The 25799-nt window shown below is 44.8% G+C and overlaps 1 protein-coding gene across 6 annotated transcripts in view; it reads left to right on the forward strand.

Moving 5' to 3' along the window:
- Positions 1 to 10802: 10802 nt before the first annotated feature.
- CD3H18orf25 (chromosome D3 C18orf25 homolog) overlaps positions 10803 to 25799 on the forward strand; it is an 85773-nt gene continuing 70776 nt past the window's right edge. For 3 of the 6 annotated variants that reach the window (XM_045459581.1, XM_045459584.1, XM_045459583.1), the window contains exon 1: positions 10816 to 11120. The gene's annotated coding sequence lies outside the window, so the exon portion shown is untranslated. Of the gene's footprint in view, positions 11121 to 25799 lie in introns of all 6 variants that reach the window. The other 3 variants (XM_045459582.1, XM_045459585.1, XM_045459586.1) reach the window with 3 other exon arrangements.

Genomic DNA, 25799 nt, shown 5'->3' on the forward strand with positions numbered 1-25799 from the left:
CCATAGAGTCGTCCACCCGAGGGAAAGAAGACAGGACACTCATCTACCAGTTTCGGCCTCTGCTGGCTGACTGTCACCCCGTGGACTGTTGATTCCTTCTTTCCTCCAGGTTCATCCAGAGTCCTGTGTCTGAGGACAGGAGGGAAGCGGAAGAGGCATGCAGCCGAAGCAGAAATGTGGGCCAAGAAGATGTGAGCCGGGACACAACGCAGGAGCAGAGGGTAAAGAAGATGCAGCCAAAGAATGGAGGGAGGAAAGAAAAGAGGGAACAGCGGTGGGGAGGGGAAGACAAGACAAATGTGATTGGTCCCTGTTTGGGGGAGAGATATAAGCCCAGCAGGGGCACCCTTGAGCATCTGGGGACCCTCTGCAGAGCTCCTGATATTGGCTGGGGTGAACACTCACTGTCACTGCCTTGTCTGCCACTAGAATCTGACAGGCTGGCTGGCAGGCACAGGGGAGCCTTGGCAGTGACAGGACATCCCCACCCCCTGGTAGCCAGGGGCAACCTCTTTGGGGCCTTCCAGGAAGATAAGCTGCCTCCTTAGTGTTTCTGGCTCTTATAGTTCCACAACGTAGACTTAGGTTTCTGGCTGAAAACACACGTCTCCCAAGAGGCAGATTAATGGCATATGGTTATACAAAAGGATCGTCACCTGCCAGAATGAAGGCAAGCTTCCTGCAGTCCCTGTGGCAATAGGAAATCCAGTTTGGGGTACGGTTGCCATCCTTACTCCAAAGGGTTGGGCGAGGAAAAAGGCTCTTGAAACTTCTGAGGTTTACAAAGGCCTGAAACATCCCATATTTGTATTCTGTTCACACCGTGCGCCCACTGTCAGCCCACCGCAGAGCGGGACTCTCCCCATACAATACTGACCTTTCCCTCTCTGACTTGTTTTAGTACTAATAATCAATAACCCAGATTTATCTCTCAACTCTCTTCTTAAAATTCTTTCCCTTTGAGTTATTCTTGTCTTCTTTAATTGTAAATGCTAGAGCTTCTTGGTTCCTGGTATATGAGGACTGAGAAAACAGTTGGGGCTGGGGCTTGGTCAGAACACATAGATGAATGTGCATTAGATTGGTCCACCCAGGCTGTCAGATTGTTGTGACTTGAGAATTCTGAAGAACCTGGCTAACCAAGAATATCTCCCTCCTCCCAGCTGACCTGCCTAGATGTCTGAAATTCCTATCTTTTATGTCATTCCCTGATGACTTCTAGAGAAGTGTTTATTTTAGTTGGACAAAATGCCATCACCTGGGAGAGGCAGTGTGTTAGTCAGCTATCACTCTAGTAAGAATTGGGTTGCTTAATTAAGTTTTGTTACGATGTGGAGACTAGAAGCCTTAGAAATTGAGTCCTAGGCCAGGATGTTTTGGGTGTCAGAGGTGGGGAAGAGAGAGGCAAAGAAGGCTACAGTCCTGGGGCCTTGAGTGGTGACAGGTGACAGCACTGACTGGGTAAAGGAGAGTCCTGGATGTAGTGAGAAAAGACACACCAAAGAGAAACTGATTTTACAGTTTGCCTTAGGTAAGGCCACCTTGTACATCCCATAAGCAAGGTCTTAGGTCTCTGAAGGCAGGGACTGGCTGGTGTATTTCTTGTACATCCTTCAGACTGACCCACAATACATGGGTGTGTGTTCTCTTAGGTGACAGAATGGAGCCAGCTGTGCACACATAGTTCACTCAGTGAGGCCTCCCCATCACCCCAGGGAGGGATCTTGAGCTGCCTCCCTGGGGAGTTGGTCTTTTGCTCTTCCGGGGACTTGAAGGACTCATGGCAAAAACCACAAGTGGAATTAAAAGCCGGAGCAGCTCTACTAAGCGCATTAAGGGACACATTTCTCCAAAAAGCAAAATTAGTAAAACAGAAACCAAAGCCTGTTTTCTGCAAAATAAAAGGGTGCTCTCTCAGGCCCCCTTCTTGGCCCGGTGGTTACTCATGGTTCCCAGTAAATGACAGTTGCTCCAGAGGAGGGAGTCCTTTGGAAGCTGCCTGGTTTCCTGCATCCCTGGGTCTGGCCCTTCTGGCTGGCGAGGGCCCTCCCAGCCTGCTCCCCTACATGGGTTCGGTAAACCTCTGCTTTGTCTTTCCCCCAGGGGCCCGTCCTGTTTCCCAAAGCCCGGTGCCTTTGCACTGACTCCTCAAGAGAGGAGTCACATGAGATCCTCTGCTTCATTTAATTTTAGGTTATTGTTGCTGCTGTCAGTCTATTGAAGTACTTTAATGAATGCTCGTATTGTTCTCAGGCTGGAGCCTTTTTCAAGTGATCAGCACATTATAAAACACAATAATGAGTCTAATTCCGCCCCCCCCCCCAACACACACACGCGCGCGCGCGCACACACACAATGGCATCGCTAAGGCCCCCAGATATGTGCGGTGGTGAAGAGTCTGGGGCAGCAGAGCTGGGTTTGGTCCTGACTCTCCTGTCCAGTGCTGGTGACCTGAGGCAAGTCATTCATTCATTCATTCATTCATTCATTCATTCACTCACTCATTACTGAATGTGTGATGAGCAATTATTCAGTATCTCCTTGTGTCATATAATCTCTGCAAAATGTTAATAATACCTGCTCTTACTTTCCTGATACCTTTTCTGACTGTTTAGAAGAGCTAATGAGGGGCCCCTGGGTGGCTCAGTCGGTTAGTGGCCGACTTCGGCTCAGGTCATGATCTCGCAGACCGTGAGTTCGAGCCCTGTGTCGGGTTCCGTGCTGACAGCTCAGAGCCTGGAGCCTGTTTCAGATTCTGTGTCTCCCTCTTTCTGACCCTCCCTTGTTCATGCTCTGTCTCTCTCTGTCTCAAAAATAAATAAACGTTAAAAAATTTAAAAAAAAAAAAAAAGAAGAGCTAATGAAATCATAGTGTTCAAGGTAAACTGCACATACATATGTTGTTTCGGCAAAAAGATGAACACAAGGGGCGCCTGAGGGGTTCAGTTGGTTAAGCGTCTGACTTCGGCTCAAGTCACAATCTCACGGTCCATGAGTTCGAGCCCCACGTCGGGCTCTGTGCTGATGGCTCAGAGCCTGGAGCCTGCTTCGGATTCTGTGTCTCCCTCTCTCTCTGCCCCTCCCCCATTCGTGCTCTCTCTGTCTCAAAAATAAATAAATATTAAAAAAAAAAAAGATGAACACAAAATTGGAGGAGAGGGAGGTGAGGGCCCAAATCACAGCAGTTGACACATCACTTGTATGAGAAATACAACTATTCTGGACTGTCTCTGCCCTGTATTTTTGGATCCCAGCCTTTCCTCAAGCCAGACTTTGCCTGGGATACCTCTCTCTTCATCTCTATCCTTGGAAGCCCTGCTTTCTCCAAGGCACTGGTCAAAAGCTTCCTCTTCCACAAAGTCCTTCTTGCTCTCGGGAATTAATTTCTCCCTCCACATGCTCTTCCCCTGCTTTGGGGATTACTGTGTTCCACCCGTGAACTACTGTGATTTGTTTCTAGAATGAGCCCTATTACTAGACAGACACCAGTGTTCTGGAAGGAGGTATGGGCTGTTCTTTTCCAGAAATCCTGGCTCTGCCCCTTCAGCTCATGTAACCTTGGTCAGGTGCATTGTCTTCTCTGAGCCTCAGTCTCCTTCTGTAAAACCTACCTGCCCTTGCTGACTGTGGTGAGGATAAATGAAATACCACATGTGAAGGGCCTAACACCGTGTGCCTTGCTTTTAGTGGCCGGGCTTGCAATAGATGTCTTTTAAATAAAATTGAAGGGCATGCACGCATACTTCTTTGGGCGCTCCTAAGACACACGTGGAGTAGATGACTGCTTAAGGGGTGCCAGTGAGGGGGGTGCCTGGGTGGCTCAGTCGGTTACGGGTCCAGCTTTGGCTCAGGTCATGATCTCAGGGTTCGTGAGTTCGAGTCCCGTATCGGGCTGTCTGCTGTCAATACAGAGCCCTCTCCTGATCCTCTTTCTCCCTCTCTCTGCCCCTCCCTGGCTCATTCTCTCTCTCTCTCTCTCTCTCTCTCAGTAAGTAAATTAGTTAATAAACAAACAAACAAACAAACTTAAAAAAAAATAGGTGCCATTGAGGAATGTTGGAACCATCTCCCCACAGGATTTGGTACCTGAAATATCACCATGAAAGATTAATTCCTCCTCAAAGTCACTCCTTTATGTTTCAGTACCACCGGGAAAGGCAAAGCATCCAACTACTCCACCTCCTGGGGTCTTGGGTGCTGGCAGCATTGGCCACCGGTGAAAAAGTAGAGACACCACAGGGAAGGGAGGTGAGGAGTCTGAAGAGAGATTTGGTAGGATTGGTCTTGCTAAAAATAACTTGTTTATTTAAAACATATATTAAGGGACACCTGGGTCACTCAGTAGGCTAAGCCTCTGACCCTTGATTTCAACTCAGGTCATGATCTCATAGTTAGCCCCATGTAGGGCTTAGTGCTGACAGCACGGGGCCTGCTTGGGATCCTCTCTCTCTCTCTCTCTCTCTCTCTCTTCTCAATAAATAACTAAATAAACAAACAAACAAAAAAATACAACCAAGTATATTAATTTTCAGTCCAAGTTTTTAGGATCCCGAGTGGTTTTTTCCTGACGCCAATTCTCTGACAACAGTTAGGTGTTCAACAATTCAGTTCAATTCTGACACTAACTACCCAGAGTTAGCCTAGACCCCACAAGAGGGCCCCCGCTTCGGATGCCAGCACAAGAAAAGTCCCCAGGCTACCCACACTTATGCCAGGCAGACTACAGATTTGGGGGTCCCCATGACTCTTCCATAAGTTAGGTAATTCGCTAGAAAGTCTCGGAACTCAGGAGAGTACTTTACTTATGATTACTGGCTTTCTATAAAGGATACAACTCGGGAAGAGCCAAATGGAAAAGAATCATGGTGGAAGGGGGGCTGGGGGCTGGGGCAGAGTTTCCGTACCCTCCCCCAGAGCGCCACTCTCCCAGCGTCTCAATGTGCTCTGCCAGCATGGGGGCTCTGCGAATGCCGTTGTTTAGGGGTTTTTATTGAAGTTTCAGGATGTAGGCACAACTAATTAAATGAGTGGCCATTCGTGACTGAACTCAATCTCCAGCCTTTCTCCCCTTCCTGGGATGGGGGTGGGGCTGAAAATTCTAACCTTCTCCTCCAGAGGTCTGTCCCTCTGGCAACCAGCCCCCAATCTGAAGCTACCTGCGGGCCCACCAAGACTCCCCTCATTAGCACAAACTCTGAAGTGTCTGAAAGGGCTTTCTTAAGAATGACAAAAGGCACTCTTGTCACTTAGGAAATTCCAAGGCTTTTAGGAGCTCGGTGCCAGGAACTGAGGACAAAGACCTTATAGTTTTAATTAGGCCACAGATCCCCTGATGTTGCTCTTACTTAAATACCATAGTTTTCAGAGCTGGAGAGGGGAAGGTGGGGGACAGGGGACCTTCTCCATAAGGCTGGTGTTTCAGTTGCTCTGAAGTCCTTGAGTTTTTTTTTTTTTTTCAAATCACGGTGTATCTTTGGAACTCCCTTATCTGCACGCCCCTCCCCCGCCTGCCCAAGGAAGGTCCCTAGGGCTTCAGGCCCTTCCCTTCTTTCCTAATGCTTTCCTCCCCTCTCCTTCGACAACAGCCAGGTTTTTTGTGGGCAGAGAGGATCTGCTGTCTGTGGTCCTGCTCATAACACTCAGTAGAGGTGGAGATGTCACATCCTGCTTTCCTACTGGCGCTTAAGGAACTCAGCCCAGCAGGCCCAGACTCCTTAAGCTCACATCCAGCCCCCCACCTCCCTTCAGGCCTTCCCTCTCCTCGCCCCTCTGCTGTGCAGCCACAGGCAGTCTGGCCCTGGGGTTGTTGTCCTCCAAACATCCCAGGGACTTTTTCACCTCTTGCCCTTTTTCCCCAAGGTCAGCTTCTCTGCATACTCTTTTCTCCCGTCACATATATTTATTGGATTGTCCTGTCTGCCAGGCTCTGTGCTGGACACCCAAGGGGGCTTGGAGAAAGAGAGGCATGGGCTTTGCCCTCGGCGCTGACTCTCCTCCTTTGTAACAGAGTTGGGGCGGGCTCCAGGTTCCCTCAGGCATCTCTCGTTGCCCTCGACTTGTTGCCTGCCTCCTCCCAGCCTCTCGCACCACTTCCTTGTCTTGACATCCTTTCCGGTTTCTGTATCTCCCTAGGCAGATCCTCAGATGGACTTCCTCCATTCACACCCACGAACGAGTGTCTCTCCCAGAGCAGGGCCCCGTGCTCTCCGGTGACTCAGATGGGTGAGAAAGAGGAGCATGCACCACAGGCACCTGGGAGGGCAGACGTTACGGAGGGAACAAGCTGCTCCTGCGATGGGCAGTGGAGTAGAAGATTCCAGCTTCCAGTCTGGAGGCCCCGCAAGGTCGGGTGCTGTGTCATTCAGAGCTAGTCCTTACAGGAAAAAAATGAGAGGGCAACACACATTTGTTGAAAAAATTTAAACTATCTTTTGCATTTATTTGCATGTTTTAATACAAGTTGTAGACTTTCCTGGGGCGTCTGGGTGGCTCAGTCGGTTAAGCATTCGACTTCGGCTCAGGTCATGATCTCACGGTCTGTGGGTTCAAGCCCCGCGTCGGGCTCTGTGCTGACAGCTTGGAGCCTGGAGCCTGCTTCGGATTCTGTGTCTCCCTCTCTCTCTGCCCCTCCCCCACTTGTGCTCTGTTTCTCTCTCTCTCTCTCTGTCTCGGTCTCAAAAAATGAATAAACGTTTACAACAATTTAAGTTACAGATTTTCCATATAGAAGGGATATCAAGGGGGTCACCTGATTGGAAAGAGGGACGGGGAGCCCGAGACAGAGGAGCCTTGCTCAGCCACGCCAGCGAACAGGGGAGCTGAAGGAGGTGTCCCCTCCCAGCCACTCTTAGCTGCAGATGGCTCCACTTGCATGACATCTTCTGCCCTGTTCCATTCTGGTTCCATGCGGACTTGGCGGTTGAGGTGGCAACATCATTGTAAAGCAGTGCGAGTCTGTGCCTGTACTAACCAGTGAGGTGCTGGCCTGGACTGTTGCCATCAGAACAAGGACCCCCTTTACGGAGTGTTCTCTCTGAGCCATGAACTATGCTGATAACTTTACACACACCAGTCACTTCACTTAACCCCCCAGGAGAGCCTACAACGTAGTATCAGGAGTCCTCCGTGTTGAACAGGTGAGGATGTTTATGCTTGACAGGATTGCTCAACTGCCCAGAGGTCACAGCTAGAGGGAGGCAGACCTGTATCCAAATTCAGACCTGCCAGACTCCAGAGCCCCTGGTGCTGATGACCATGTGACCTTTTGCCACTTGGAATCCTTAGAATGTTCTAGATGGCCTTCCACGTGGAGGACGTAATTTAATTCTGTGAAATAATGCTCCAAGGCAAAGCAAGTCATGTTAACTCTGGAGGTGGTGGCTTGTTTGAGGTTATGTGGCCACCAAGTGCAGAGGGTCAGCACTTCCCTGTATAGCACGTGCTGGGAGATTGGAGTGAATGCTGGTTATGCTGGGGGTGGAGGGCAGATGGGTGGGTGGTTACACTGGGAGGGGGGTAGCCCAGCTCTTAGCAATCTGAGAAGAGTAGGGGCAGCCCAGACACCAGAGATGAGAGTTCTGTCTCTCAGATCTCCCATTTTCATCATCTAGAGAGTGGTTCTAATAATAACATCCACCTTGCAGGGGGAAACAGCAGAAGTAATGTGCTTGGTCGGGAGGGAACAGACTATAGTCCAAGCAAGGCCAGCCACACTTTGATGCTACTGTTCAGGCCACCATTTGTTTAACATTTATTCATTTTTGAGAGACAGAGACAGACAGAGCATGAGCGGGGGAGGAGCAGAGAGAGAAGGAGACACAGAATCTGAAGCAGGCTCCAGGCTCTGAATTGGCAGCACAGAGCCCAATGCAGGATTCGAACTCACTGACCACGAGATCATGACCTGAGCTGAAGTCAGACGCTTAACCGACTGAGCCACCCAGGTGCCCTTAAATTTTTTTTTTTTAACGTTTATTCATTTTTGAGAGACAGAGTACAAGTGTTGGAGGGGCAGAGAGAGAGGGAGACATGGAATCTGAAGTAGGCTCCAAGCTGTCAGCACAGAGCCCAATGCCAGGCTTGAACCGATGAACCATGAGATCATGACCTGATCTGAGATCAGACACTCAACCAACTGCGCCACCCAGGTGCCCTGAGGCCATTTCTAACAGGAACCTGCTGCAGGCCCAGCCCAGCGCAGGTGATGCATCAGGTGCAACAATAATGCTGAGGAGTGATTCAGACAAGCCTGGCCCTGGCCTCCAAGGCTTACAACAGAAGTTGAGAGAACCATTGCTATGATTCAGTAATAACATTGCAGGTAGGCTAAGGGACGGACGTGTTTGTAGGACAGGGTCTGTGAACAGAGGTTTCTTGACAAATTTCTGTAGAGACAATGGGATGGAGAGAGTTGCTAGTGATATGGATGGTGGCTGGACTGGACTGGTTTTATGGAGATGGGATTTCAGGAGCTTGCAGAGCTGAGCATGGCACGCACATGAGATTCTGGGAGACATTTCAGTATCTACAGCACTGATAAGAATGTCAAAGAAAAACCATGGTGCTGCCTGGGTAGCTCAGTCAGTTAAGCCTCTGACTCTTGATTTTCCAGTTCAGGTCATGATCTCACGGTTTATGGGATTGTCAGCTCTGTGCTGACAATATGGAGCCTGCTTGGGATTCTTTCTCTCTCCCTCTATGCCCCTTCCCCATTTCTCAAAATAAGTAAATAAACATTAAAAAAAAAAGATTGTCAAAGAAAAACTAGACAGTATTAGTCCACATTTACATTTTCACTTCAAGACTGACAGCTGTGATCTTGGTAATTAAATTTTCTCCTCTTCTTCTGAAAGAGCTTGGGCTCTTATCACTACCCCCAACTTCTCAAGTTCTTTGGGGACTAAGGTAGCAGGGAAATCAATGAATAAACGAATGCACGAATAAGTGAAATATCATACATAGACAAGATGTGTATCTGGCACACAGTGTGTTCTCAGTCTCAAAGAGGTAGCTGGTGGTAGTGGTTGAGAAAGCAAGCTCTGGACTTGGATTGTTTGTGTTGGAGTCCAGTACTGATGTGTGACCTTGCCGTTCTGTGCCTCACTTTCCCTTTTTGTCACCTGGGGTTGGTAGTAGTACCAAACTCATAGGGTTGTTGTGAGGATTAAATGACTGAATCCATTTAAACTCACGGCGCACACACACACACACACACACACACACACACACACACTGCACAGTGCCTGGCACATAGCGGGTATTAAAAAAAAGTTAGCTATTAATATAAAATGATTATCAATTTATTAGTTTAGCCGTGGATGGAAAATTCTCATGCTTGTGCGCAGTCAACATACATGAGTGAACTGGGGCAGCTGAAGCACCTGATCTGATGGGGACACTGATGTTAAGGGGAACGTGGAGCTAGCGCTGTGATTTTCATAATCTCCTTTTGGGTAGTGGTCACCCCAGCTTCCAGCTTGGTTCCTGAAAAAGTAAAGACCTTTTACATGTTCTCCTTAAGCTCTTTACTTATTCATTTTTCAGAACCCTGCCTTTGGGAGTGCCTGTCCTTGGCTAGATCTTGAGTTATAAAGTTTGTTCTCAGTACCTCTTCTCTCTCCTTCTAAGCCCTATACCAGCCAGGTAGCCAGCACCCACTTCACCTTTCCTCCAGGTTCCACGTATAGCACATTTCTTTCAATCACAGACGTCAAGAAAAGGTCTCAAAAACTCATAGAATTCACAGATGCATCACCCCTCCCACGCTGAAGTGCAAATGAGAGCAGTGACTCTGAAGAGGTGGAATTTGGGGCGTCTGCAGCCCATAGGGGAGAGCAGAGTCTCCCTGGCTGATCTGGTTTCACCAGCAGGTGGCGGTCTATATGCCAGGCCTGTAGGGTTCCTGACCAGAAAACTCCAATGGGATGTTGATGCTACTGCAAGAGAAGAGCACAGCCGAATTTTCACCAGCCAAGCTGTCACCATCTGCAAAAAAGTGGGGAGAAAATGTTACAGGAAATACTAGGCGTTCAGGAAGACACAAGCGACATGCACTCGAGAAATCAGAAAATACTTTATTTTGCACCAGTGCTGGCCCAGCAGAATCACCTCCAAAGGCTGAGCACCCAGCTTGGGTTTTATTGATCCTTTATACATGTGTGCTTCTGGGTTGGGCAGGACTAGTACAGTCAAGCTTCGGGTTCCTGGTTGCTGGCTGGAGCAGGCAAGGAAGGAAGAGGCAAGCAAGATTACAGAAGCCAAAAGCACGCAAGGGAGTCCAGGCTCAGACATCAGGCTGGCCCTTTTTATTTGCTCTTACCGGCTTTCCTTTTCATTCCTGTCCGCCCCCCCCCCACCCCCCACCCCGCCTTGATTCTCAAATTGCTGTAGCCAACTTAGAGAAAACCAGTTTGTGGGGGCCAGGGAACTTTGCTGCCACGAAAGGAGCGGTGAAGAGTCACTCAAGGATTCAGACACTAGGAGCTCCCTGAGGGAAGGCTTCAGAAGGGGTGAATAGTGAGAAGTGCACTGAAAAGGGAGCACTGTCCTTCTTTTAGGGCATTATCCTTGACTCGCATTGGCTGATTTCCGACCCTCTGGGAAGGACATTTCCGGAAGGGAGGTGCCTCATCAGATGGATGGAGCGCGGGAAAGGAGCCGGGGAAGCTGGTTTCCGCACGCTGGGCGCTCTGCAGCTGGAGGATTGCGTTTTCCTTTCCGCTAGATGGCGCTGTCTGGCTTTCCCTCGGCTTCCCGAGCCAGTCCCTGGAGGCCGCTGCCGCAGCGGCCGCTCTAGCCGACCGGCGCGGCCTCTGTGGTTCCGGGCGGAAGTGAGGCGCCGAGCGGAACGGCCTCTGGTGACATTTTCTCCGGGCGGCGCGGACGAGTGAAGGGACTTGGTGGTGGAGGCTGTGGAGGTGGCGAGATTCGCCTTAGCCCCGGCGGGGCTTTGACTGCGACCCTCTGCTCGCCGCCGGGGCTTGTGCTGAGGAGGAGAAGGCGGCGGTGGACGTTGCGTCCCGAGTCACCGCGGCCGGGGGAGTCCCGGCCGGGGGGTCGGTGCGTGCCCCGACGGGGCGCGCGGAGCGGGCGAGGAGGTGCAGAGCTGCCGCGGAGCGCAGGTGAGGCGGGAAGGTGCGCAGGGCCGCGGCCCGGCTGCGGGTCGAGCCGTGGGACCGGGCTGCGTCCCGGGGAGGGGTCGGGTTAAGTCGGAGGGGTTCGGGCCGCGGGTGTGGGATCTGCGGCGCCCGGGCGCCGGGGTCGTGACGGGCCCGGCCGGCGGGCGCCTAGTGTTCGCGCCCGGACTTGGCGGGAGGCGCGGCCCGGGTGGGGGCTCCCGAGAGGAGCGGAGTCGCCCGAAGCCTTGTTCGCCCGCCCGCCCGCCCGGCAGTGACCCTCGGGTCCTCCCGGCTTCGCCCAGCTGGCGGGCGGAGCTCCCTCTCTTGTTCCGCGGGCCGCGGGTCCCTGTCCCCGGGGGCTGAGAGGAGGCTGGAGATGCCGCAGCCCGCGGGCTGCGCGGGGGAGCCGCTTTTCGGCCTGGAGTTGTCTTCACGCAACTTTCCTGCGTCCCGGCCCGCCGGGGAAGCGGCGGCGGCAGCTCTGCCAACTCTGCCAGCTCCGCGAGCGGGGATCTGGCGCCGACACCTGCCCCTGCTCCTGGGAGCCCAGGCAGCCGCCCCAGCGCCGCGGCTGCCGCGGCCTAGGAGAGGGAGAAAAAGCTTCCTTTGGCTGGCGCCGCCTGCCTCTCGGCGCTTCCACTACCTTGGGTCGGCAGACGCCTCCAGTCGATGGAGGGATGTGTCAGCCTCCATAATTGACGTCTGGTGGAGAGTTTGTCAACTTTCTTTGGAAAATCGGCGCAAATGTTAAACTGAAGGATCCCAAGTCAAAGATCATTGTCTTCTCTGGCTCTTCCCAGAGAATTTTCACTTCTCCGCAGTAGCGCTTCCTACTTTGTAATTAATTTCTTATAGCACCGACCTCAGTTTATTGTTGGGGCAGCAGCCCCCACGAGAACAGCAGGCTATGCATTCTCTCATTAATTTACTTTCCTTTAATTTTATTTTACTTATTCTGAGAGAGAGAGAAGGGGAGAGAGGATCCCAAGTAGGCTTCCCGCTGTCAGCGCAGAGCCCCATGGAGGGCTTGAGATCATGACCTGAGCGAAAATCAAGAGCCCACGCTTAAGGGACTGAGCGACGCAGGTGCTCCTTATTTTCCCATTTAAATCGTCCTCTCTGCTGTGTCAGAATAGAGTCTCTCAGGTTGAAGGAATGAACGTCTGTGGGTACTTATTCTAGCTTGAACCGCCCGAGCAGTTTATGCTTAGATGTGCTTTTCACTTCTTGACTGAGCTTTTGCTTTCTGAATCCTTCCAGCCAGTAGGATGAAAATCCCACTGGTGATGCTTTGTCAAGGTTGGACCTCTTAATTACAAATACATCTGGCAGTTTTGCCTAGCCTATTATTGTGTAGTGTAGTTGGGCACATGCTAACAGTTTGAATCACTCCCTTTCTTCTCCAGGGATATTTTAAGGATGGAGGCTATTAACTTTCTAATGTAGTTTTGCTGATCTAGGCAATCTGGATTCCTCCAGCAAGAGCATTGCCTTTTGGTTTAACAAGCATTTTTAGAGGCCTACAATTGATAGTTATTACCTGATGTCCCGAGGAGTCATAACGCTAACCGTTTGTTAGTAGGAAGTGTGATATTTTGGTTGTCTAATTACTACGAAGTGTAATATTTTAGTTGTCTAATCTGGCAAATATGATGCCTCATTTAGTGATTTATGCACAATAGGTGCTTAGTAAATATAAAACTGAGTTAAATTTTTAATAGAAGTTAGTTCAGGAAACTAAAATGGAATTTACTGCAGTGACCTATGCTACTTTGAAAAGGATCTCAATGAAATTTCACGCAATTCCATTGAGAAATAATATTTTTAGCCATTTTTTGGTAAATTTTTAAAATGTTTTTATTTATTTTTGGGAGAGAGACAGAGACATAGCATGCGCAAGAGCACAAGTGGGGGGAAGGGGCAGAGAGAGAGGGAGACACAGAATCTGAAGCAAGCTCCAGGCTCTGAGCTGTCAGCACGGAGCCTAATGCTGGGCTCAAACTTGTGAATTGTTAGATCATGACCTGAGCCGAAGTCGAATGCTTAACCAGCTGAGCCACCCAGGCACCCCTTTAGCCATTTTTAAATCAGAACGCTTTTCAGTATGACTGTACTTTTTTTTTTTTAATGTTTATTTTTGAGAGAGAGAGACACAGAGTATGAGCAGGGAAGGGACAGAGAGAGAGAGAGAGAGAGGGAGACAGAATCTGAAGCAGGCTCCAGGCTCTCAGCTGTTAGCACAGAGCCAATGCAGGGCTGGAACTCATGAGCGGTGAGATCATGACCTGAGTCGAAGTCGGATGCTCAACTGGCTGAGCCACCCAGGCGCCCCATACTTTTGAAACTTCAAGCCATATATTTTTTCCTAATGTTAACATGTAGATGTAAACTTCAATACAGGTGTAGACAACATGAAAAGCAGAGAGAAGCTGCAAGGTAATTATACCTGAAGCATCAGCTAAATGGTTTCTTAATGAAACAATTTTTTCTGACATTTTTTTGTGGAAAATGAGTGGCCTGGATTTTGGAGCTGGAAACTTTCCCCATTGCTAGCTTCATATTACGTTCACAGTGTAGTTGTTAAATTCCTCACTAATTTAGTGTATATTACTCTTAAATGCATTTATGAATGAGTGCCATAAGGCTCTTTGTTTTATACTTTTCATGATTAATCCCAGATCTGTATATTAAGGATAAATTCAGCTTTAGATTCTGTTGGAACTGAGTGTTCACTGTATGTCCTTCAAAGATTTTATTTGATAGTGACATTGGTACTTTAAGGCTCCTTACTATATGACTAGTAACTTTTATGTAACTTGTAAACTCATTCAAAGAATTGTTTTGCTGGGATATTCAGTTTTACAGTTTTGTTCTGACATGTGCATGAATAAATTTGATGTATGGGCAATTAGAATGTTTTTTGTTTTGTTTTGTTTCTTTTTAAAGTTTGGAACTGGTATGTACTAGACACCCAAACCCTATGTTTGTAATTTTGACAAACCATCTTAGACCTTTCTGATTTTCCTGCATGTAACTAGGGATGTGAAAACACATGTATGTTCATGTTTACATGCTTATAATTGACAGTACTTGAGAGAACCTGTAAAATAAATATGCTACTTTTGGGGTGCCTGGGTGGCTCAGTCAGTTGATCATCTGACTTTGGTAAGAGTATGATCTCACGGCTCGTGGGTTTGTCTTCACATAAGTTTCTGTGCTGACGGCCTGGAGCCTGCTTCAGGTTCTTTGTCTTGCCCTCTCTTTCTGCCCTTCCTCCGCTTGTGTGCTCTGTGTCTGTTTTTCTCTCAGAAATAAATAAATATTTTTAAAAATGCTACTTTTTAAATTTTTACTTTTTTTTTTTTTTTTTTTTTAAGTAAACTCTGCACCAAATGTGGGGCTTGAACTCATGACCCCAAGATCAGGAGTCATATGCTGTAGTGATTGAATCAACCAGGCGTTCCTAAAAACGTGCCATTAATGTGTTTTCATTTGAACCCTACTGATTTTGGTATTCTGTATTATTTTAAGAAAGAATCTGGGGTCAAATAAATTTTCTTGGATAGCTGTAGTAAAAATGCAATAGACAGTAATAAATGAGTAAAGAGCTGACTGTAGAAAGGGGGAAGAGCTATTGAGAAAACAGGACAAACAGGACACTTATTTATTGATTACTTTGTGCCAGTAGTGCTCTAGTTGCTAGAGCTATGCTTGGTGAATAGGATTGACCAGGTCCTGGTGCTAAAGGAACTTAACCATTTAAACCGGCATTTGTGGGGCACCTGGGTGGCTCAGTAGGTCTGACTTTGGCTCAGGTCATGATCTCACAACTCATGGGTTTGAGCCCTGCGTCAGGCTCTGTGCTGACATCTGAGTCTGGAGCCTGCTTTGGATTCTGTGTTTCTGTCTTCTCTCTACCCCTTTCCCCCCTACCCCCCTTCTCTTCCTCCCTTCTCCCCCCCACCCCCACTGCCCCTCAAAAATAAAACAAACATTAAAAAAATTTATTTAAACCTGCGTTGGGATGGGTTTCCAGGTGGGCGTTCTAGGCTAGGTAACAGCTTATGCAAAAGTCATGAGTATCAATAATCTTGACTGGTTAAGTGTGACCAGTGCCTTCAATTTACAGAGGGTTAGGTTGTGAAGGTACCTTAGTCTGCTAATAAATTATTTTCTTCTTTTAGGGAAAAAAGGTTCAGGTGGAATATGAAGGATGCAATAGGCATTCCTTTTAAAAGATGTTCTTCATCCTTACGTTCAATGAGTAGAAATGTTGCTGGTTTTCTTTATTTTGGGTTGATTGTTATTTGTCAGACTGAAGTAATTTGATAGTTATTTTTCTTTAGTTTTAAATTCTAGTCTTAAATTTAAATTTGACTGTTGTTTTGAAACTTTTCTAAATCTTTTAGCATTTATCTTTAATTGTACCTATATTCCTTACTCTTTCAGGGCTCATGATTGAACTTAGGGGAAATAAACAGTTTTCTGCTTCTGTGTGGGCAGCTTCTCAGCACAAGTGGGATTGATGTTCAGTCAGTTTTCACACTCAGCCTACAGGTCCTTGTGGTGAAAGGAAGGAGCAGGGTGAAACTAAGAAGTATTTCATATTCCTTCTATATTTCTGAACTAAGGGAGGAAATGTGTGTTATATATATTATACATATTTTTCATAATGTTAGCAGATGATAATAGTAGACGTGGTTTAAAAATACCATAAAATAACCAATGTGACTCATATTTGATGAGTGTCTTTTTTAGGTTTTGTGGCTTTATGGCGCTCATTGTCAGTTTTGATTTTGTTCTCTTTCATGTCCCTATTCAAAACAAGGATTTCGGCCTCTGTAATTTAATAGCAAAAAGATACATGGTATAAACCCTAACTTACTAGTTTGAATTTTTTCAATTTAAAAACTACCTAGATGAGTATTTTCTAGTTAAACTGAAGATTAATTAAAAGTAGAAACCAACCACAGAATTGACTTACGTGTATGTGTATGTGGGGTTGTTTATACCTGATTAAATTAAAATCCCATTTACTGAGTAGGTGACAGGTGGGAATGGGTGGAAAGATGAAAGAAACCATTTCTGCCTAAGGTACTCAAATCTAGTGAACCAGATGACTTCTGCGTTTCTTTCATGCTCTAAAATGTGAAGAAAAGTTGGGTGCCTGGTGGCTTAGTCGGTTAAACATCTGACTTCGGCTCAGGTCACGATTTTGAGGTTCGTGGGATCTGCATTAGGCTCTCTGCTGTCAGCACAGAGCCCGCTTTGGATCCTCTGTCTCCCTCTCTCTTTGCCTCTCATCCACTTTTTTCTCTGTCAAAAATTGAATAAAAACATTTTTAAAAAAACAGTAAAGTTTTGGGATGCCTGGGTGACTCAGTCGGCTGAGCGTCCTACTTCGGCTCAGGTCATGATCTCATGGTTCAAGCCCCCGTGTTGGGCTCTGTGCTGACAGCTCAGAGCCTGGAGCCTGCTTCAGATTCTGTGTTTCCCTCTCTGTCTGTCCCCTGCTTGTGTTGTCTTTCTCTTAAAAAGAAACAAACATTAAAAGTTTTTTTTTAATGTGAAGAATAGTGGGCTATAGGAGAAAACGGTACTGTAAAACAAAATATAGTGTGGAATTAGTCTTTTCCTTTATAAAATCAATTTGTTTTACTGATTTATTTTTTAAAGTTTATTTGTCTGAGAGAGAGCGTGTGCACAGGTGGGGAAGGGGCAGAGGGAGTAGAGTGAATCCCAAGCAGGCTCTGCACTGCCAGCGTGGAGCCCGATGCGGGGCTCCAATTCAAACTATGAGATCATAACCTGAGCCAAAACCAAGAGTCTGATGGTCAACCCCCTGAGCCACCTAGGTGCCCCTCTTGTGTTTTTGTTTTTAAATGACATTTTTCTTAAATGGGTCTCTAAGTGTAGAGGAAAATGCGGACTTGAGTGTTCTTTTTTGTACTGCCAGTTCGTTTACAAAATACTTTTTCCTCTGCCTGGATTTCAAGTCCAAGTATTAGTAAGTTCTGGTCATTTGTTCAAAGATTACCAAAATTAAATCTGTTGAAACTTATAGCAGTCATATCCAAGAATGTGGATAAACTAGGGTTGTGCTTAATTAATTTAGAATATTAAGTTTTCGGGGCACCTGGGGGCTCAGTCGGTTAAGCATCCGACACTTGGTTTTGGCTCAGGTCACCATCTCATGGTTCCTGAGTTTGAGCCCCACATCGGGCTCTGCGCTGTCAGCGCAGAGCCTGCTTGGGATTCTCTCTCTCTCCCTCTCTCTCTAGCCCTTCCCTGCCTGTACCCTCTCTCTCTCTCTCTCTCAAAATAAATAAGCTAAAAAAAAAATTAAAAAATTTAAGTTTTCATTAGCATGGCAAACATTAGGGAAACAAGATATGAACCAAAGTGTTTAGAAGTTATTTTTTTATTGAGTTGTCTGGTTAAAAAAAATAGCTTTTATGATGTTCTGAGTCAGCATTTTGCTAGATGCCTTATAATTAGAGAAAGGTATTGTTGGGGATAGGGAAGTTGGGTGTGGACTAAAACTCTGGGAAAACAGAACTGTTTTCCTTTCTGTGTTAAGAACAAAAACCTCATGTGGTTAAGATTTTAAGCAGTATCCTGTCTGCCTTAGTTTAAAAAAAAATTTTTTTTAAGTTTATTTTTATTTATCTTTGAGAGAGAGATAGAGAGCAAGTAGGGGAGAGAGAGGCAGAGAGATGGGGAGACAGAATCCCAAGCAGACTCTGTGCTGTCAGGGCAGAGCTGGACCCCGTGGGGGGTGGGGGGGGGGGGCGCTGGCTCAAACCCACCACCGTGAGATCATGACCCAAGCCAAGACCAAGAGTCAGATGCTTAACCAACTGAGCCACTCCAGCACCCCTGGCTGCCTTCGTTTTAATCTAACATAGAAGCATAGTTTATTCTTACATCAACACTTTATCATCAAGGGTTTCCTATTATTTTACTCCATTGCAGTCCCCTAAATGATTTGCTCTGGTAAGTTTTTGGTATCATTTATCTTGGGGACCTCAGATCCCACCATGTGGTGACCCATCTTTATGTGTTCTGTATTCTGAGGGAGATAGAAATGGCCAGAGCAGAAATCTTGGAGAAAATCTAGAACCTGTTCTTTATCCTTAATTTACACCAGTGTTGCTTTTGAGTAGAGGGTCTCTCATTAGCCATGGTGCATTCTCTGCATTTGGTAACTTCCTTGGCTCTCGATGCTGGTTTATTCACAGCCTGGGGCTGGGCCAGATGCATGTCAGTAGTGGTAGTATCTGTAACATGAAGTGATTTGAGCAGCCATTATCACTCTTGGCCTATTTATAGAGCTTATATCAGTGGAGAAAAGGTTGGCTGGCAAGCAAGCAAAGTTGCTCTCTTCCCGTGGTTGCAATCTCTCAATTTATATTTCAGTTTGGATAGGCCAAATCCATTCAACTGCATTCATTTTTAACATTCCTTTTCAGTACTCCAATCTTTTAGCACTTTAGTACTCCAATCTTTAGCACTTCACTTTTTTTTTATTTTTATTTAAAAAAAAAATTTTTTTTTAACGTTTATTTATTTTTGAGACAGAGAGAGACAGAGCATGAACGGGGGAGGGTCAGAGAGAGGGAGACACAGAATCTGAAACAGGCTCCAGGCTCTGAGCTGTCAGCACAGCTGACAGTGTGTCGAACTCACGGACCGCGAGATCATGACCTGAGCCGAAGTCGGCCGCTCAACCGACTGAGCCACCCAGGTGCCCCATCAACTTCACTCTTAAGGAAAAAACCCAAACAACTATTCCCACACTGAGAATAATTAGCAATAATTCTTTACTATCATATAATATTTAGTATTCAGATTGCTCTGTTGTCTCATAAATGTATTTTTATACTTAACTCAGATTGAGTCAAATAAGGTCTGTAATGTTTTGTAATTTAAAGGTCCCCCACTTTGTTTTTTTCCCCTGGCAAATTATTTGTTGAAGAAAATTTTCCCAGTTTGAATTTGCCAGTTATATTCCAATGGTGGTATTAAACGTGTTCCTCTGTCCCTTTGGTTTCTTGTTATTTGGCTTTAGGTTTAGAGGCTTGATCAGATTCAGTTTCTATAATGTATAGTCTCTCCTTTTTCTTTGAGGGGGGAAAATATTTTATAGGTGATGTTGAGTACTTGCATTAGGAGGCACTTAATGTTTGGTTCTCTGTGGTATTAGCAGCTCTTGATAATCACTGCTGAACTCCATTACTTAATTACTCATAACTCCTCACTCTGAATGCCCTTCATCATTCCCAGTTCTTTTATACTGTACCTTGTTTATAGCCTCTTCGACCTCTTCTGTTTGAGAGCTGAGGGAAGGGAAGGGATGGATTGCTGTGGAGAAGAGGGCTGTTTCAACTATATTGTAGTTTTGTAGGAGTTTTTATTTCAATCCTGATCTTTGGTTACTGCATTGTCCATTTTATCCATGCTACAACTTCTCAGTGGAAAACTAATCCCAAATGCAACAAATAATCAAAAGAAATCTTTGAAAAGCAGTATTTGTTTTGAGATATTAGTGCTTACTTAAGATAAGGGTACTATTGTCATTAAAGTAAGTTAGTGTTTATATATAAAAATTAGAAACAAGGTTAATTTTTCTACTTCAGAGGATTTGGCAACACCACCATTAGGGACGTAATGGAATCTCTTCCTAGAACTGAACATCTAGGAAGAGGGGGCTTCTTTTTGATTTATTTTTATATCCAAGTTGATAGTACTGTTAAGGTGTTTCATTATTAGTCATGGTGATTTTTTAAAATGATTCTTTTTTTTTTTTTTTTTTTTTTTTTTTAAATTTTTTTTTTTTTTTTTCAACATTTATTTATTTTTGGGACAGAGAGAGACAGAGCATGAACGGGGGAAGGGCAGAGAGAGAGGGAGACACAGAATCGGAAACAGGCTCCAGGCTCCGAGCCATCAGCCCAGAGCCTGACGCGGGGCTCGAACTCACGGACCGCGAGATCGTGACCTGGCTGAAGTCGGACGCTTAACCGACTGCGCCACCCAGGCGCCCCTTAAAATGATTCTTCAGTTCATCAATTTAACAAATATTTATTAAATATTATGTATTAGGGCGCCTGGGTGGCTCAGTTGGTTAGGTGTTCCACTTTGGCTCGGGTCGTGATCTCACAGTTCACAGGTTCTGAGCCCCGCGTTGGGCTCTGTGCTGTCAGCTCAGAGCCTGGAGCCTGCTTCATTCAGATGCTGTATCTCCCTCTCTCTCTGTCCTTTACCCACTCAGGCTCTGTGTCTCTCTGTCTCTCAAAAACAAATAAACGTTAGAAGAAAAAAATTAAAGGGGCACCTGTATGGCTCAATTGGTTAAGCGTCTGACTATGGCTCAAGTCATGATCTTGCATGAGTTCGAGCCCCATGTCGGGCTCTGTACTCACAGCTCAGAGCCTGGAGCCTGTTTCATTCAGATTCTGTGTCTCCCTCTCTCTCTGCTCCTATCCCGCTCATGCTCTCTCTCTCAAAAGGAACCAACATTAAAAAAAAAATTTTTTTTAATTAAAAAAAAAAGCAAAACTTCAAAACACCTTAACTTGGGCTCTGTTTTTTTGTTTTTTTAAAGTTTTTAGGTGCAGGGTAGTCAGAGTTTGACAAAGAGCTTAGAAAATGGTTTTAAAGACTCACAACTGATTGTCATGGATTTTTTTTTTTTTTTTAACTTTGGTCCCAATTATTAGGAAAGCTATTCTTACTTAAAAAAAAGAGCAGTAGATACAAACTATAATCTATTTTATATCATAACTGTCTTGGAGGCAGAAACTTCTCTCGTTGGTGGTAGTCTCATGATTTTTTTTTTAAGTTCCATTAACATAAGAAGTATTTTTACAACAGTGTAGAAGTAGTCTAGTTGCTTTGATTTTCAGTGCTAGGAGAGTGCATCATTTTTGAATCATAGTTTCAGTAATAAACACAGTTGAATACTTAAGCTGTAAAGAAACCCCACAATTTTTGAATTTTGAAGGCAAGCCTATTAAAAAAATAACTTTAAAATATTTGTTTAGACTGCTGTGAGACTATTTATTTATTCATTTTTTAAGGATTTTATTCTTGTGGCGCCTGGGTGGCTCAGTCGGTTGAGCATCCGACTTCGGCTCAGGTCATGATCTCGCAGTCTGTGAGTTTGAGCCCCGTGTTGGGCTCTGTGTGATAGCTCAGAGCCTGGAGCCTGCTTCGGATTCCGTGTCTCCCTCTCTCTTTGCCCCTCCCCCTCTCATGCTCTGTCTGTCTCTCTCTCTGTGTCAAAATAAATAAACATTAAAAAAATTTAAAGATTTATTCTTTTTAAGTAATCTCTATACCTAACATGGGGCTCGAACTCACAACCCTGAGATCAAGAGTTGCATGCTTCACCAACTGAGCCATCCAGGCGCCCCTGCTGTGAAGCTATTTAGACTGCAATTCCCTTGCTTAGTAAACTCCTTCCCTATTAATATGTCATGGTTTTTACTTTTATTGGTTAATTGGTATGCCGTGGGCATAATTTTAAGTAAGTGCGGTATAGAAAAGTATGTCTATTTTTTTTTTTCAAATATAAATATACTAAAGAAATGGTGGTTTGGGAGTTTCTACAAAGTAAAAACAATGGATATTTGTTTTTAGGGAAAGTTATCAAAGGAGTAGCCTTGTTTACCTCTTAAATGTAAAAGGTAGATATACTTTGATTTACATGAAATAAGATTTTTTTTGGTTAAAATTTACTTACTTTAAAAAATGTTTATTTATTTATTTTGAGAGAGAGAGAGCCAGCAGGTAAGGGACAGAGAGAGAGGGAGACAGAGAATCCCAATCAGGCTCTGCGACTGCCAGCACCCAGCCGGATGTGGGGCTCAAACCCACGAACTATGAGATCATAATCTGAGCTGAAACCAAGAGCTGGACGCTTAGCTGACTGAGCCACCCATGCACCCCATAGACATACATATACATGTATACGTATCTAGCAGTCTCTACATCCAAAGTGGGGCTTGAACCCATGACCCTAAGATTAAGAGTCACATGCTCTTCTGACTGAGCTAGCTGGGTGCCCACAAAAGATGTATTCTTGTATAATTGTGGCAAAACCAAATTATGAAGTGGTTTAGTATTTATTTAAACATTGATAGTTTGTATTAGTTGAGCCATAGATATAAGGAAGGAAAAATGTCATGCCATTTGCTTTTCCTGTGGCTGCAATTTTGAAAAAATAATTAGTTTCTTAAGTCTTGTATCATTATTACGCATATCTGAAAGGCATGTGCTAAGCTATGATGCATTTGTAGATAAAGCCAGTGCTAAAGGGCAACTACACTTGTAGCAGAGTTTGTCCTTAAAATATTTATTTATTCATTCATTTATTGAAAACATTTTTTTAAATGTTTATTTTTGAGAGAGAGAGAGACAAAGAGACAGAGCACTTGTGGGGGAGGGGCAGAGAGAGAGGGAGACACAGAATCTGAAGCAGGTTCCAGGCCTGAGTTGTCAGCACTGAGCCCGGCAGGGGCTGGAGATTGTGACCTGAGCTGAAGTGAGCGGCTTAACCGACTGAGCTACCCATGCGCCTGTATTTATTTATGTAAAAAAAAATTTTTTTTAATATTTATTTATTTTTGAGAGACAGAGACAGAGCACAAGCAGGGGAGGGGCAGAGAGAGAGGGAGACATAGAATCCTAAGCAGGCTCCAGGCTCCGAGCTCTCAGCACAGAGCCTGATGCGGGGCTCCAACTCACCAACTGTGAGTTCATGCCCTGAGCTGAAGTCGGACGCTTAATCGACTGGGCCACCCGGGCGCCCCCTATTTATTTATTTTTAAATGTTTATTTTTGAGAGAGTGCGTGTGAGCAGGGGGAGGGAGAGCAGAGAGGGAGACAGAATCCCAAGCAGGCTCTGCTTTGTCAGTGCAGAACCCAGCTTGACTCAGCTGAAATCAAGAGTCAGACATTTAAGTAACTGAGCCACCCAGGTGCCTCTGTCCTTAAAATTTTTAAGTGGTTGGGAAATTATTAAAAATAAAGGATTTTAAAATGGTCAGTTTTTGAAAAAGCAAAATGTCCTCAAGATTTTATTTTAATGAAACTTGTTTTTTAAACATTATATCTACAGGCCCTAGCAAAATATCTTTTACTTAATAAATACTGAATATAAGTATATGTTGTTCAACAGATATTAAATGTCTCCTCTGCTGGGTGTTTTTCTAGATGCTACAGTGAGACAAGTCTTGTGCCCTCTTGTATTCTATGAAACAGACAGAAAATAAACTATAAATACACAAATGAGCAAGGTAACTTTAGATCCCTTTTAAAAAATGGAGAATAATGGGGTATGGGTGAGAGGTGTTTAGTATATTTATGGAAGGCCTTTTTTTAGGTGAGTTTGAATTGAGACCTGAAATACAGGAGCTATCCTGCCTTCAAAAGAGTGAAGGAACGTGCTTTCCTGGTAGTGGGAACAGCAAATGCAGAGCCCCTTGAGTCAGAAAAGATCTTATTTACATGTTGAAAAATCTGGATCCTAATGAAACAAAATGATGCTGAAGTGAGACTAAAGCAGTACATGCCTCGTAGGCCTAAAAAGTTTTATTTTAATTGTAAGGAAATGTATGTAAAAGAAACTGTAAGTCTAAGCAAGGAGCAGTCTTGTTTACCTTCTTCAGTGTACAACGTAGATATACCTTTATTCACTCAGGAGGTATATTCTTGTGTATTTGTGGGGAAACCCCAAATTTTAAATATTAAACCTCAAATACATTAGGAAAACTTATTTTGAGGAGCCTGTATGAAAGCTTTATTTTTAAAATATATAACCTAAATTATCTTTTGTAAAGATCCAGATGTTCAGAACTTTCATTTTGGTTGAAGGAGGCTACTTGGGTAGCACAGTCTAGTCTTAGGTTAAGAAGCAGGTTGGAAATTCAGAAACTGTTCTACTAAATATATCTATCTGATTCTATCTAAATATATCTTGGCCATTGACCTACATATTCTTTTCTTAGAAATGAGGATTATACATTTCAGGTTAACTATGAGCAATAATTAATAAAAATAATTAAAATGTTCTGGAAACCTAAATGGAATTGTTTAGGAAGTTGTCAGTGTGGGCAGACCACTCATTCTTTGTATCTTTTTAAATTACAGCTTTATAAAGGGTCTACAAATAAGCAATAAAACATTGATCGGTTTCTTCTTCTTTTCTTTTTTAAGTTTATTTTGAGAGAGAGAGCATGCAAGTGTACCAACGGGAGAGGGGCAGGGAGAGAGGGAAAGGGAGAATCCCAAGCAGGCTCTGAGCTGTCAGCACAGAGCCCAGTGCGGGGCTTGATCCCACAAACTGTGAGATCATGACCTGAGCCTAAATGAAGACTTGGAGGGTTAACTGACTGAGCCACTTCAGGCATTCCTCATCAATTTCTTTTTTAAAAGTAATAGTGACTGAAGCACTCTTTTAGTAGGTTTTTCAGTTGAAATTGCCTACATATTATTTCTTTTTAAAATGTTCCTTGAGCCTTTTTGAAACATTGAGGTCTTGGCTAATTACATGGTCGAATTTTATGCTGTGTCTGAAATTGACTATAGTCACTAGTAGCAGTGCTTGGAGGCACTAGGACGCCAAGATACAAGGGCCAGGGTAATGCAGGGTAATGCAGATTGCTCTCGTGTTGACTTTTCAATGAAGTCTGCAAGTAGATCTGTTTTCTGTATACAGTGACCCCTAGCTCCTGCAATAATGTTTACGCAGATGACTGTACCATATGTGTACTGTAGCACCACATGCATTTTTAGAAAGCAAAAATGAGATCTGATAGGTTCATTTAACTTTGATAAATCCAAGGTACAACTGGCCTCTAGCCTATTTGGGGCTAGAAACTCATTTGATATCATCTGGGCACTATTTTTCTCTTTGTATACTGGCTTTCTACTGCTTTTCTTTGTGGGCTTCATTTTTAGCCAGACTTTTCTTTTATGAGGGCAAAATTGGTTTTCCAACAGCTCCAAGCTAACAGTTTCCTCAGCATTTAGAAAAAATTAATAGAATTTATATTTCACAGTAGTTTTAGATTTGCTAAAAAATTGAGCAGAAAGTGCAGAATTCCTGCACACCCCCTCTTCAGTTTCCCTTTGAATAACATCTTGCATTAGTTTGGTACATTTGAATTTTTTTTTTTTTAACGTTTTAATTTGTTTTTGAGACAGAGAGAGACAGAGCATGAATGGGGGAGGGACCGAGAGAGAGGGAGACACAGAATCAGAAGCAGGCTCCAGGCTCTGAGCCATCAGCCCAGAGCCCGACGCGGGGCTCGAACTCACAGACCGTGTGATCGTGACCTGAGCTGAAGTCGGACGCTCAACCGACTGAGCTACCCAGGCACCCCTAGTTTGGTACATTTGTTACAATTGATGAGCTAATATTGATACATTACTAAAGTCCATGTTTACATTAGTTAGGCCCCACTTTCTGTGTTGAAAAGCAGATAACCATAACACAGAATAACAGTTCTGTGGATTTTGACAGATGCCTAATGCCTGTCGGTCATTGTGGTATCCAGCAGAATAGTTTCACCGCCCTAAAGATTTCCTTTGCTTCACTTACTATTCCTTCCCCTTCTCCATTCCTCTTTGGCAACCATGATTTTTTTTTTTTTTTTTGGCAATTTATTTTAATAG

The sequence above is a fragment of the Leopardus geoffroyi genome, chromosome D3 (genome assembly GCF_018350155.1).
Source record: "Leopardus geoffroyi isolate Oge1 chromosome D3, O.geoffroyi_Oge1_pat1.0, whole genome shotgun sequence".
NCBI classification, from domain to species: Eukaryota; Metazoa; Chordata; class Mammalia; order Carnivora; family Felidae; genus Leopardus; species Leopardus geoffroyi.